Raw genomic sequence first — 14,327 nt, 5'->3', positions numbered from 1 at the left:
GACCAGAGCACCTTCCTCCATACATTTGGGGAGTCGTCTTCATGCCTTTTGGCAAACTCAAAACGTGCCTTCTAATTTTTAACCTTAAGTAATGGCTTTTTTCTGGCCACTCTTCCATAAAGCCCAGCTCTATGGAGTGTACGGCTTATTGTTATCCTATGGACAGATACACAAGTCTCTGCTGTGTAACTCTACAATTCCTTCAGGGTTACCTTTGGTCTCTGTGCCGCCTCTCTTATTAATGCCCTCCTTGCCCGGTCTGTGAGTTTTTGTGGGTGACCCTCTATTGGCAGGTTTGTTGTGGTACCATGTCAGAAAAGCTGTGTTTATACTGACAGATCATGTGACACTTAGATTGCACACAGGTGGACTTCATTTCACTAATTATGTGACTTTTAAAGGTAATTGGTTGCAGCAGGATTTTTAGGAGTTTCATGGCAAAGGGGGTGAATTGGCACATGACAATTTTCAGTTTTTTTTATAATTTTTTAATTATTTTTATATATATTTTTCTCATTTCACTTCACCAACTTAGACTAGTTGGTGCAGATCCATCTCATTTAATAAGATTAAGAAACATTTAAACTACAGGTTGGAATGTAACAAAATAGGTAAAAAGTAAGGGGTTGAATACTTTTGCAAGGCAGTGTATATCTTGGTTAGGGTTAATTACAAGGTACTGTTTTATTACATAGAAAAAAATTAGAATTATTTGCTTATAATGAAGTCTATGGGAGATGGCCTCTGGATAATGGCTTTCCAGATACCTGTGGATAATGGGTTTCCCATACCTGTACCAAAGAACTTTACTGTCAAAGAGTAGTGCCAAAGAATACTAATTTGGGTGCCAGTGAGTTCTCCCGTGCATATAAACCTGTACTGGGTTTGGAATAATATTGAAGTCATAAAATAGAATTAGTTGTCACTTTTAAGTCAAAGTGGACATTTGCTCTGCATGAAAGTTGCGGATTAAATAAGTCGCCTCTTACAGTGATAGCAACAGACGTGAATAGTCTGAGACACTCTCTTACCAGCCAGTGAATGCTTCTCTGGTCGCACTGAATGATGTTTATTACTTGTGTGACACTGGCCAATATATAATAGATAATAATATATAGAGAGCGAAAACACCTTAATTCTATGTTAAGTATAAAATATGTTTTTTTAATTTGCCTAGCACTCATCTAAATGTTGAAAGTAAAGCTTTGAAAGTAATACACCAGCCAAAATGAATAATGAAATAGTATGACATTTAGCCCACAAATTGTTCAATGTTTGTAAAAAAAACTATAGGGTTCTACAATGACATATGTTTTCACTTTTTACAGCTGCCACTTGCTATACTTAATTCGACCACTTTGTTCTGTTATCCAGACAATTCTCCAGTTTCTTCTACCAAAGGAATGCAATGCAGAGAATTATGTGTTTTATATAAAAATACTGTATATAGTGTCTCTCTTAATTCTTTTACCCTGTATAAATAATTCTGTCATGGCGAATGTATGCAGTGGTTGTAGACTGCTGTAGCTTGATAAGTGCCCCTTCTCACATCTGTCTGACAGAATTGTTTTAATAATATATATTTTGCTTATGCAGAACGAAAATGCCGTATTATCAAGTTCTAGTATCATTTCTAATGCTTTCTATGACACATATAACACTTTTGTGGCACTGTCCCATTTCTAACCACATTCAGTTCTACATCAGACTGTCCATTTTGCTACTCGGTTTAGATTCAATGTATGTTAAGTTAAAGTTAGCTTCTTCCACTAGGGGAATATCCCCCTTTAGCTTAAAAACTGCGAAAGGACCGCTGTGATGTCACCTGTAAGAAATGAATCTGTGGAAACCATCTAAGTAATCTGTTTGAAATAAACATATTAAAAGCAATAATGAGAGGATGTTGTTACAAGGTTGAAATGTGAAATGTCATTTTAGCTGTCTTGCATCTGTAAGTTGGAAAATCTATAATGATTTAATATTATTTTGGTGTTTGCAGTTGCACAAGTGCAACAATGGTAGCCTGTGTCAATTTATGGCTTCATGTCAAATCTGCCTTCCTGGCAACATGGTGAAAATGTGATTACAGTTAGTGCAGGAGATGGAATAAATATTTGAGATTTCTTACAATAACACTGAACTGCAGCCAAGCTTCCCTATCCGCTACCGTCGGTCTGAAGTATCATCAATCATCTTTAGCTTGCTGGCCTGAAAAAGGAGTTTGCCATCACTGAAACGTGATGGAATGCTGGGCACTGCAACCTAGATGCTTGAATATGTAAGGGTGTAGATGACTATAACAGACCTTCCCAAAAGATGTCTTCGAAGTTGGAATCCATACAATCATCCTTTCAAATGACTGACGTATTTGGTGTCTTCTGCATCTGGGGAATAAACATACGGTTGTGCTTTTCCTTATCCACCATTTCCTAATTTCTTCACTTTGCAAAATCAGAGCAATCATACAGATGGGGGGGGGTGAGGATAACATGTCAGCTCTTTTGTGGGATGCTGACTTAAGCACCTTGAGAGATGCTGATATTCAGAAGATGAAAAGACCATACTCAGTCAGATTCTTTCAAGCACTACAAACTTCTCTGTGCCAATATATATCTGAAGGGTTGTGTTTTTTTTTTTTACTTCTGTAATTAAAGAGAAACAATTTCCATAATAAATACAAGACTACCTTAAAAGATTTTCTTTAAAGGGACTGTTCACCTTTGAATTAACGTATGATATAGGGAGATATATTCTGAGACAATTTGCAATTGGTTTTCATTTTTTATTATTCGTGGTTTTTGAGTTTTTTGGCTTTTTATTCAGCAGCTCTCCAGTTTGCAATTTTATGAACCTGGTTGCTCGGGTCCAAATTACCTTAACAACAACATTTGTTTTTAAATAGGAAGGCAAATAATTAAAAAATAAATAAATAAACCAATTGAAAAGTTGCTTAGAATTGGCCATTCTATAACATATCAAAAGTTGTCTTAAAGGTGAACAACCCCTTCAATATGCTGTCTTTGCAGATTGCAGGCAAGTGTCCAAGATATTCCATATTTACAGTAGATACAGTGGCATAACAAGAATACACCATGCCCCCTGCAAAAAAATCTTCTGAGGGGCCTGACGTGCACAGCAGCCCCTGCCAAACATTCCCTCCACCCACCCCAGATCCTTCTTAAAGGACCAGTAACACTAAAAAATTTCAAGTTAAAAAAACATTATAGCCCCTCTAGTACCTCCTCCTTCCAGCACAATTTCCCTTTTTTTAATGCTTTATTAAAAAATACCATAATGAATATCTTCTTTTGGTTGTGCAATGTGCGACATGAGCTCAGCTTTATCCTACATGTGCACTCCACATCTCCTGACCCAACTTCTTCTTAAAGGAGAATTCACTTCTTCGTGAAGTAAGCAGCGTAATGGTGCTTGCGCAGTTGGAGCAATCTTCCAGTTTGCGTCAACTGTACATGCGCAGAAAGAGATGGAAATTGCCGAAGAGGAGGAAGAGGACACAAAGATTACTGAAGAGAAGAAGATGGCACCCGTGAGCTCCACTGCGCTCACTCTGCATTTACGGTCACTATTTCAAGAGGGGACAGAATTCTAGGGTAAGACTGTGCAGGGGAGGCAGGGAGGGGGGCCAGTGGGGAGTTAACATCGCGGGGGGGGGGTTAGTTCTTCTTTAAGCCAGAAGTCAGTTGCTGCGCTGCTGTAGAGGATTTATGGCTGACCTGGGTGCTGCCTTCGCTGCTCGCAGCACTCACAGAAATAAATCAGGCTTAAAGTTAAAACATGCAAGCTGAAAAATCCTCCACAGCAGTGCAGCAACTGACTTCCGGCTTAAGAAGAAGTCGGGTCAGGAGATGTGGAGTGCACACGTAGGATAAAGCTGAGGGCATGTCGCCATATCGCCATATCGCCCTATTTCTGAGATACAGCATAAACAGAAGATATTCATTATGTTCTTTTTTTTAATAAAGCATTAAAATAGTAAACGTGCTAGAAGAAGGAGGTACTAGAGGGGGCTATAATGTTTTTTAACTTAATTTTTAGTGTTAGTACTCCTTTAGTAAAGGATATTCCAATACACTAACATTTAGTGTATAATATGCATTTACATTTTCTACCAAAATGCATAACCTTGCACTTACCAACATTAAAGCTCATTTGTCAGTTAGATGCCCAGTTGTTTAGTAATTAATATTACACATAAAACCATGCTGACACAAACTCATAGTATTGTGATTAGCAATGTATTCAAGTATCTTATCACTTATCCCTTCCAAAGCTTTTCTGCGACTGATTTCAAATGAACAGGCCTATAGTTTTCATGCTGGAAACATGAGCCTTTTTTGAATAACAAAACTGCATTATCAATTTACCAATCTCTTGGCACCATGGCAGACATCAAGGTATCCTGATAAAGTAAAGAGGTTTGGAGTAGTTGGCAGATTGATGTATCTCAGTCATATGATGAGTGAAAAGCACTAAGGCTGTGTTTGCCAAATGTATCAATAAATGCTGTTCCACCTGTATGTCATAGTAATGGGTATACTATACTTTACAATGTTTTGATAGTATAAAAAGTTGAGGGGTCATACTCTACAGCTGGAATATATGAATATGTGAAACTTCGAAGTAATTGTAGGTATTTGTATATTAAAGAGCCAGTACCAATTTATTTTACCATTTTTGACCAATTTGTCAAATATCTCAGTATTATGAGGTGTGTCCCACATTCCCAAATGTTGCTGTATTAAACATTTGCCAGCCAAAATTCTTCTGTCGGGAAGGGAATGAGTGTAGTTTTATTCTTTTTTTCTTTCCTTGGTTTGGAGTTGCGCCTTCTTCTTCAATATATATATATATTGTGTGGATTCCTTAGACTTAATCTGCCTTTTCTACTGTGGCATTGCATCCCAAAACTGAAGGGCAGGTTATTAAAGTGACATAAATACATTCAGAGCTTTTCCAACTTTGTTCATTGCAATATTTTGATGGGCACCTCTAAGCCCAAACTAAGGCTAGATTGCACTGAGGCCCCCTAGGGGAGCTGATCCCTCTTACTATATTGGCACTTTTGCAAGTCTCAGTTAATAGCCCTTAACATTCTGCCAAAGGTGGTTTACTCATCTTGCCACATGGCAGAACTGCTCCCGTGAAACATCTTGTACGTTATATTTCTGAAACTGCAGACAGTTACACTTAATGCAAGAACAGAGCCCTTTTACATTCCTGAGTGTTATATATGTACAGTATATGCGTTAGCCATTTAGCATACTGGTTTCGTTTAATGAAACTGATCTTCTTATGTGGAGAGTGACATTCTTTGCTTCAGCGTAGAAGCCACTAATAGTTCCAAATTCTCAGTAATCTGTTATTTGGCACTAATCTGTCTAGACTTTTCAGTCAGAGCCTAAAATCTTATTTCATTTATTTTCTTAAAAGCCATACATATGTTTGGTCCGTCTAACAATAATACCCTTCACAACATTTCCTGATAGAGTGGATTTGGAATGTTACAGTCTGAACAGCATAAATGTTGGAAAACAGTTCCTGATATTCTTCATCAGTGTTACTAATTTCCCAGGAATCCGGAAAAAAACAATGCACATGAGGGGTTTCAAATGAAGGTAAGATATTTTTGTTTCCTGTTCTCGGCGTCAGACATTCAGCAATGATTCGGCCAAGTCCTTTGTACAACTGGTTTGGCAGACCTTGCTGTGTACTTTGCAGGACCTCAAAGTGTGAGAGGTTTTTAACAGCAAATCCATATACACCATTACACCCCATAAAGTATGTCCTAATCCAAGATGATAACTGAGTTGGCTACAATTTCTACTGCATTATCTTCTCTGTTAGGTGTTTGGAACCAAAATGCTATATATTGCATGTCAAATGATAAGTAACATATATTCCAGATGAAATATTTTTTTGCAATCTTTTCAAAAATAAAACACACAGTTGTGATAAAACAAAATGAAGAGAGCCTGCAGTACTGAGCAGCTATAGCATGTAAACTTTGTTACTATAAAGGTAACTGTCACTATAAAGGAAACCCACCAGCAGAGCAACTGCATCCTCAGCCACCTAGGCCCACCCAGTGGATTTAGATACATTTACACAGCTTGGACCAGAAAACCCAATTTAAAACAAATCAAAGAAACTTGTTCAAAGTGTTACTGAGTATTTTTGAGCAAAACGTGCACACTTGTGGGGTTCTTGCCTCTGTATTATGTGTTTGGGGATATATTCTGGACATCCTATTGTGCTAGGGGGAATAATGCTTATTTGCTCTCCTACACACCCTAAAAGCCCAGGTAAGAGGTAATTTAGCATGAGATATTCTTGGAACTATGGATGATTGATACGCTCTTTCTTTCTCCTGACAACTTCCTTGACTACTTAGTGGTCAGACTGGTGGGAAAATGACCAGCAGGTGCGCTTTTGTAACAAAATTCATTCATATTAACAGCACATGTATCCCTTAATATCTTGGAATTGAAAATAAATAAATAATGAATACAAATTACAAAAGTGTTTAGAATAGCCCCCTCGTCAATTTTACATTCACTTATTTTAAAGGTTTACTTAACCTTTAATGATCTTTTTTTTATTAAAGGGATACTGTCATGGGAAAAAAGTTTTTTTTCAAAATGAATCAGTTAATAGTGCTGCTTCAGCAGAATTCTGCACTGAAATCCATTTCTCAAAAGAGCAAACAGATTTTTTTATATTCAATTTTGAAATCTGACATGGGGCTAGACTTATGCTCTGATAAACTTCAACCACTCTTTACTGCTGCACTGCAAGTTGGAGTGATATCACCCCCTCCCTTTTTCCCCCCAGCAGCCAAACAAAAGAACAATGGGAAGGTAACCAGATAGCAGCTCCCTAACACAAGATAACAGCTGCCTGGTAGAGCTAAGAACAGCACTCAATAGTAAAAACCCATGTCCCACTGAGACACATTCAGTTACATTGAGAAGGAAAAAGCATTTCTCTCCTAAAGTGCAGGCACAAGTCACATGACTTGGGGCAGCTGGGAAATTGACAAAATGTCTAGCCCCATGTCAGATTTTAAAATTGAATATAAAAAAATCTGTTTGCTCTTTTGAGAAATGGATTTCAGTGCAGAATTCTGCTGGAGCAGCACTATTAACTGATTCATTTTGAAAAAAAAATTTTTCCCATGACAGTATCGCTTTAATATATCAATGTATTCTTCTTTTCCACTTCTTATGTTCTCCATTTAGCAATAATAAGTCCCTGTGCTCCCTTAAAATGTATGCATATAATTCTTAATGTCTGTTCACAACATGTTTTACAAGAGCTAATTAACATCTCTCTCATTTGCATCTGTAACTAATATGGCTTGTTTTCATTTAACTAGAGAGAGAATGTGCTCAAATGAATAGCTGTAAATATCAGATTGTTTCTGTACTAGTGGACTTTGCTAAGCGCTGTTGGTCTTGGAATATATGAATCACGCCTCATAATTACATACAAGTCACATACCAGGGCAACTAGCTAATGGTGTTATTGTGCACAATCATCCACATTCTCCAGTTGGTAAAAATGTTCATGTACAAATATAAATGACAATTCCATGCAATGCTGAATATTTTCCTCAGCTCGCATTTGGCTAACAGATAAGATAAGCCCTGTGATTTGACATCTTTACGTGTAACCTTTGGGTTATCAGTCACTGCCAGACATGGTTTATACATTTCCAGGATCGAGTCATTCAGTGCATGTTTTGTGTGTTATTATTACAGGGATCTTTACCAGATGCACATATTGTAGCTTACCCAAAGAGACCTCTATTATTTCTGGACACTTTATATGTTTTTCCTTGTGTACCCTGCTATTCCACTAACGCTTAGAAATTATCTCATCATGCCTGAATAACATAATGGCTTGTTGAAGAATAAAAACGTGTAAAATTAGCAGTATTTAAGGACTGGTTGTACTTTGCACCAATAGAAGTTTAAGCTTGCCGCTGTGATAGGACTGAAACATGGAATGATTCTTCTATAGTTTAATATGCTTGTTTGCACAAGGCATCCGTCGGGGGTTCAGGGGGCAACGTGGCAAAGGATGGTCCCATGAGACGTGTGATACATGGGTCACAAAGGGAGGGGACTTGCGGGAGAGTGGGTTGATTTGGGCAGATCATGGGTGGGGTTGTCTCATAATGGGGCATGGCTGAGGTGGACATTGGACAGCACTGCTATAAAACAAAATCACATTTTGGGTGCACTAGACCTTGCCAATTAATATACAATTCAACATTTTCTCAGCACTCCATAGGTATAAATAAGTATAAATACATGTTGAGAAGAAAAAAATTATTTGCCAACACTACAGGCAGTGAGGAAACTACCTGCATTCAGTTGAAAACAAGACACATTTGGTCACATTCAGTGATGGGCGAATTTATTAGCCAGGCGCGAATTCGTGGCGAATTTACGCGATTCGCCGCCAGCGGATAAAAAAAATTCGCTGGTGTCAAAAAAATTTTTACGAAAAAACGGACACCGCCGTCAAAAACGGGCGCCGGCGTCAAAACCAGGAGACGGCGTCAAAAAAACAGGCGCAGGCGTCAAAAACGGGCGCTGGCGTCTCGAATTTTTCCCCGTTTCAGGAAATTCGCAAATTTTTCGGCGAAACTGAGCAAATCCGCCCATCACTACACATTGTTTGTAAACCTAATAGGCTTGCAATAATGATTAATTATGTATTAGTTGGGAAGTACCAACTACTGTTTTATTATTACAGAGAAAAAGGAAATACTTTTTAAAAATTTTGATTATGTGGATAAAATGGGGTCTGTGGGAGCTGGCCTTTTAATTTGGAGCTTTCTGGATGATGGGTTTCTAGGTAACGGATCCCATACCTGTATTGAAAAAGTTATATTGTGTATAGTTTAACAATGTCTTGTGCACCCAATCCTATAGGATTATAGGATTAGCAATATATATATGATTGGTGCATAGGCATTGACGGGGTGTGCCGTATTATGCATGTTTGTGTAAACGTTGTGATCAAATGTGTCTCTTTTGCAACTGAATGCAGATATTTCCCCTCTCTGGCTGTAGGGTTGGTAGTTCACTTTTTTTCTTAACGAGCATTTATGTCTTTATACCTTTGGAGAGCTGAGAAAGTTGAATTGTATATACTTGTATAGGTATAGTACAGCACTCCACAGGTACTGTGTGAACAAAAATAACTTTTAAAAAATTTATGTACAAACAAAATAAAATTATTTTTGAGTGTTGTACTTTGCAGGACTATTATACTTTTTACTACTAGCACCAGGCAAACAATTTATTTTTGTGTGAGTGTTTCTCCTTTGGGACATATATACACTGTATTAGTTGGAAGGTGGCAGAAAGTGAATATACATATGCAAGAAGAAATCAGCACATAAGCAGATTTGTACCATATGCCATATTGATCTGTGCATCTGTGGCTAGCACTTATTTATAGCTTCATTTGTATACATTTATTTGTGGCTGCTTCTCTTCCCTGCATATATTTATTGTATCTGTCAACATTTGAAAACAAATGAGTAGGAGGTATGCAGTTTGTTTTAATATCTAACATGTCAGGATAGAATCTAGGGTAGGCAGAAGATGCATTATTGGATGGGGTGCAGTTATTGTCTTCACCTTAGATCATTTTACCCTACTTCCCATATGCAACCAGGCAAAGAACCTCCACAATACTGGACTTCTATACTCTGTCTATACACTCAATAGGTGCAGCGCACTCGTGACGAAAGAACTGTGTACAGACAAAATGTTGCTGAAAATGGAAACCTCCCAAGAACTAAAATTTTCTTAACAATTGTTCCTGCATTTTCATTTTAACAAATTACCAAAATTGCATCAGGCAATTTGCCCCCTTGTAGCAATGACACTGGAATTATAGGGAACATGCTGCACTGTGGGTACTAGAATTGGACTTTGCACACAGTAAGCAAATGACCCAGAAGGTAAATGTTTCATAGGAATATTATCTAGTATATTTTGTATTGCAGGAGGTAAACAAACATCATAAATATCATTAGAGAAACCCTGGTAGACCCCCAGCCCTCATGGGTCCCTCCCCCTAATGCAGAAGGTTCATAATGAGGATACAGGTTTATGATCTGTTATCCAAAACCTCTAATCTAGAAAGCTCCAAATCATGGGAAGCCTGTCTCCCATAGACGTCATGCTTACCCTACCTAGTACCTTTCCCTGCCTTGACCTGATCCTGCCTTGCCTGTTCTTGATTCCTGCATCCTGTTCCACCTTGTACCTTTCCCTGCCTTGAAGCGACCTTGCCTTGCCTGTTCCTGCTTCCTGTCCTGTCCTGTACCTTACCTGCCTTATATCCAGTCTGCTCTCTATCCAGTCCTCTCACTATCAAGCCCTTCTGCTCTAGTCTACTTCTACTCCAGTCTCATTCTGCACTCTTTCCTCAGTTTGATCCAATCTACACCCATACCATCCTGTTCCATCCTTTCACTCTGTTCCTGATCTACGCCATACAGTCCTGTCCTGTCCCATCCTTTCAGTCTGCTCCTGATCTACGCCCGCACCATTCTGTCCCATCCAGTCTGTTCCTGTCCAGACTCTTCACCCTTTTCATCCTGTATAGTCGCCCTCACCATCCTGTTCCGCTCCTGACTTATCGCCCTCATCACCCTGTTCCTGCCCTTTTCCTGTCTGGGTCTCGTGGGTTCAGCCAGCTCTTGCCTAAAGGACTCACCTTCCTCATCAACCTCCACAACGCCCCATACCTAAACTTTGACAGAAAGGGAGGAGAGTGATATCACTTCAAGTTGCAGTGCAGCAGTAACGAGTGACTGATGTTTATCAAAGAAAAAAATGTCAAATTTCAGAACAAAATTTAAATAACTCAGTTTGCTCTTTTGAAAAAATAAAAATGTGCATCTTAAACCCAAGTTTAAACCCATTGCCCTAAACACAAATGTTTCATCTGCTGTGGTACTGACATGGTGTAATGGAATCCGAGCTGGATAACCAAGATGGCGTCCAAGATGGTGGCTCCCTGGTTCCTCACGGACGCAGACGGATGATGTCGACCTCTTCCCACACTCTGATTGGTCGCCGGCGACGGAATGGGCGTCGGCGTCAATAATGGGCGCCGGCGTCAGTCGCACACGTCAGCGCGTCAGTCGCTGACGTCAGCGCGTCCGCGCATACGTCATGACGCCGATGCGTCCAAAATTGGCGCCAAACCTGGGCCTTTATAAGGGAACTCCGGACAATCATCAGTGCCCAATTATAGGTTTAGTTTACTACTCCTGGGTGTGATTCATTGCTAACTTCTTGTCTATTGTGTACCGACCCTTGCCTGGAATTATCGACCTTGAACCTCTTCTGCCTGGACTGATCTTGTTGCCTGTTTTCGACCATTCTTCTGTCTCATCCTCTACTGTACTGCGAACTTGGACATTGTTATTTTCCTCCCTTGGTCCTCACTACTCCTGAGGCCTTTGGCCTTACATTATAATTGGGCCATGGACCCGTCGGAGGAGAATCCTGCGCCGCCTGATGTCGGTGGAGCGCTTCGTGGTCTGGCATCCCGCATGCAGTCCTATGAGGTACAGCAATCTCACTTTGGTCAGGCTCTGGAATCCATTCTTGCTAAACTGTCGGAGCTAACACCTGCCGATCCTATTCCTGCACCGGTACCTGTGGTTCCGCTTCACGCCACCGAACCCCGCATTCCGGCTCCCCCACTCTACAGTGGTGATCCTACAGCTTGCCGTGGGTTTATTAACCAGTGCGAGGTCTACTTTGCACTCGCACCCAGCCAATTCCTGTCGGAACGAGCCAAGGTGGGCTTCATATTCTCCCGTCTGCAAGGGAAGGCATTGGAGTGGGCCTCGCCTCTATGGGAAAAGGAGGATCCCATTATCGATAATGCCCGAGCCTTCGTCCGGGAACTTCGTGTGGTCTTTGATGCTCCGGGTCGTGCCACTGCTGCCTCCGCACGCCTGTTCCATCTTCTACAGGGTACTCGCTCAGTCTCGGAGTACGCCATTGAGTTCCGCACCCTGGTTGCAGAGACTTCGTGGAACAACGACGGGTATCACGCTGCCTTTTACAACGGCCTGGCGATACGTATAAAGTCTGATCTGGTGTCCAGGGAAATTCCATCCCGTTGGGAAGATCTAGTCGCCCTGGCCATAAAGGTAGATACTCGGCAGAGGGAGTTTCAAGCTGAACTCGACAGAGAGCACTCCCCAACCAAAAGATTCCACAAGTTCCAACCTACTCTGGCTCCTCGTTTTCAAAGACCCTTCCTTCCCAACCCGGCTTCCACCTTGTCTTCTCCAAATCCTGCGGTTCCTGCCTCTTCTTCCCTGCCTTCGGAAGAACCAATGCAGATCGGACGGGCTCGTCTGACCGAACAGGAAAAGTTTCGGAGAAGGGCTGCTGGACTTTGCCTTTACTGTGGTGGAAAATCCCACTTCGCCTATGAGTGTCCAGTGAAGCCGGGAAACGCCAACACCTAGGTAAGACTGGGGAGACTTACCTGGGTGGAATTGGTCCCTCTCCCCATTCTTCTGCTCAACGCTTCCTCCTTCCTGTGCAGATTCGTTTTGGAACCCAGACGATTTCCTCTGAGGCTTTCCTTGACTCCGGCGCAGCTGGGAATTTCATCGATAAGGTCTTCACAGAAAGCCATTCCATTCCTCTGCGATCTCTGGCTGTTCCTCTTCGAGCATTGGCGATTGACGATCGTCCACTTTCCTCCGCTACAATTTCCCACTCCACCGATGAACTTTCCGTTATTGTGGGATCTATGCACCTTGAAAGATTGTCCTTCCTCCTAATCGATTGTCCTTCTACTCCCATTGTACTTGGTCTGCCCTGGTTGAATATTCATAACCCTGTAATCGATTGGGCTTCTTCTCAGATCTCCCGCTGAAGTTCCTTTTGCCAACAGAACTGTTTACCTACCAAATCTATTATTAAAGTTTCATCTGTGTCTTCCAATTCTTCTTTGCCCCCTGTGTATCAAGCCTTCTCTGATGTCTTCAATAAAAAATCTGCCGAAGTCCTGCCTCCCCATCGTCCTTATGATTGCCCCGTCGAACTTCTTCCTGGAACCATGCCTCCCAGGGGTCGCATTTATCCACTGTCTCCTTCTGAAACCTGTGCCATGAAGGAGTACATTCAAGAGAATCTGCAAAGAGGCTTTATTCGTCCTTCTTCTTCCCCGGCTGGAGCCGGCTTCTTCTTTGTAGAGAAAAAAGATGGAGGTTTGCGGCCCTGCATTGATTATAGAGGTCTGAATAAAATCACGATTAAAAATCGTTATCCCCTTCCTCTCATCTCCGAGCTGTTCGACCAACTCAAAGGGGCTTGTCTTTTCACCAAGTTAGATCTTCGTGGGGCGTATAATTTAATCCGGATCAGAGAAGGAGATGAATGGAAGACCGCATTCAACACCCGGGACGGGCATTATGAATATCTGGTGATGCCATTTGGTCTCTGTAACGCTCCCGCGGTCTTCCAAGAATTCGTAAATGACATTTTCAGAGATTTACTGGGCCAGTACGTGGTGGTGTACTTGGACGATATCCTTATTTTTTCCAAAAATCTTGCTGAGCATCGTCTTCAAGTCCAAGAAGTCCTTTCCCGTCTGCGGAAAAATAACTTATTTGCTAAATTGGAAAAATGTTCCTTTGAAGTATCGTCCATCTCTTTCCTTGGGTACATCATCTCTCAACAGGGTTTTAGAATGGATCCTGCCAAGATCTCCGCTATCCAGGACTGGCCTCTCCCCACCAGTGTTAAAGCCATCCAAAGATTTATTGGTTTTTGCGAATTATTATAGACAATTTATCAAGGGGTTTTCTTCCAAAATTGCTCCCATTCTTTCACTTATCAAAAAAGGGGGTAAGCCTCAGCAATGGCCACCTTCAGCTTTGGAAGCATTCAAGGATCTTAAAACTTCGTTTTCTTCTGCCCCCATTCTTCGACACCCTGAACCATTTCAGCCATTTTTTATTGAAGTCGATGCCTCAGATGTCGGTGCCGGAGCAATTTTGTCCCAAAGAGCGTCTACTGATGGGAAGCTTCATCCTTGTGCTTTCTTCTCTAAGAAATTCACCTCGTCCGAACAAAATTATGATGTTGGAAATCGAGAGTTGCTGGCCGTGAAACTTGCCCTAGAAGAATGGAGACATTTGTTGGAAGGTTCTTCTATCCCTGTGACCATCTATACAGATCACAAAAATCTTGAATATATCCAATCACTTAAACGCCTCAACCCTCGTCAGGCCAGGTGGGCAC

Source organism: Xenopus laevis, chromosome 6L (genome assembly GCF_017654675.1).
Source record: "Xenopus laevis strain J_2021 chromosome 6L, Xenopus_laevis_v10.1, whole genome shotgun sequence".
Classification (NCBI taxonomy): domain Eukaryota; kingdom Metazoa; phylum Chordata; class Amphibia; order Anura; family Pipidae; genus Xenopus; species Xenopus laevis.
This window is presented reverse-complemented; position numbering follows the sequence as displayed.